A 980-nucleotide genomic window follows, 5' to 3' on the forward strand; every position below is an offset into this window, starting at 1 on the left:
GGGTTTCACTGCTGTGAACAGACACCATGACCAATGCAAGATTTATAAAAGACAGCATTTGATTGGGATTGGTTTAGAGGCTCAGAGGTTCAGTGCATTGTCATCAAGGCAGAAACATGGCAGCATCCAGGCAGATACAGTGTAGGAAGAGCTGAGAGCTCTACATCTTCATCTGAAGGCTGCTAGTGGAAGACTCACATCCAGGCAAATAGGGTGAGGGTCTTAAGCCCACACACACAGTGACACACCTATTTAAACAAGGCCTCATCTCCTAATAGGGTCAGTTCCTGGGCCAATCATATACAAACCATCACAATGGCTATGCCACAATGAAAAAAGCATTTAGCTTTTTCACAACTGAAAAGTTTGCTTGGAGGTGAGCTTAGTACAAAGAGATAAGAATGGATCAATTCGCATTCTTCTGCATGCTGACCTACAGTTGAACCAGCACCATTTGTTGAAAAGGCTATCTTTTTTCCACTGGATGTTTTCTGCTCCTTTGTTGAAGATCAAGTGACCATAGGTGTGTGGTTCATTCCTGGGTCTTCAATTCTATTCCATTGGTCAACTTGCCTGTCACTGTGCCAATACCATGCAGTTTTTAACACTATTGCTCTGTAGTATTGCTTGAGGTCTGGGATACTGATTCCCCCAGAAGTTCTTTTACTGTTGAGAATAGTGTTAGCTATCCTGGGTTTTTTGTTATTCCAGATGAATTTCAGAATTGCTTTTTCTAACTCTGTGAAGAAATGAGTTGTGATTTTGATGGGGATTGCATTGAATTTGTATATTGCTTTTGGAAAGATGGCCATTTTAACTATATTAATCCTGATAATCCATGCACATGGGAGATTTTTCCATTTTCTGAGGTCTTCTTCAATTTCCTTCTTCAGAGACCTGAAGTTCTTGTATAGATCCTTCACTTGTTTGGTTAGAGTCACACCAAGATACTTTATATTGTTTGTGGCTATTGTGAAGGA

Source organism: Apodemus sylvaticus, chromosome 15 (genome assembly GCF_947179515.1).
Source record: "Apodemus sylvaticus chromosome 15, mApoSyl1.1, whole genome shotgun sequence".
In the NCBI taxonomy this organism is placed as follows: Eukaryota; Metazoa; Chordata; class Mammalia; order Rodentia; family Muridae; genus Apodemus; species Apodemus sylvaticus.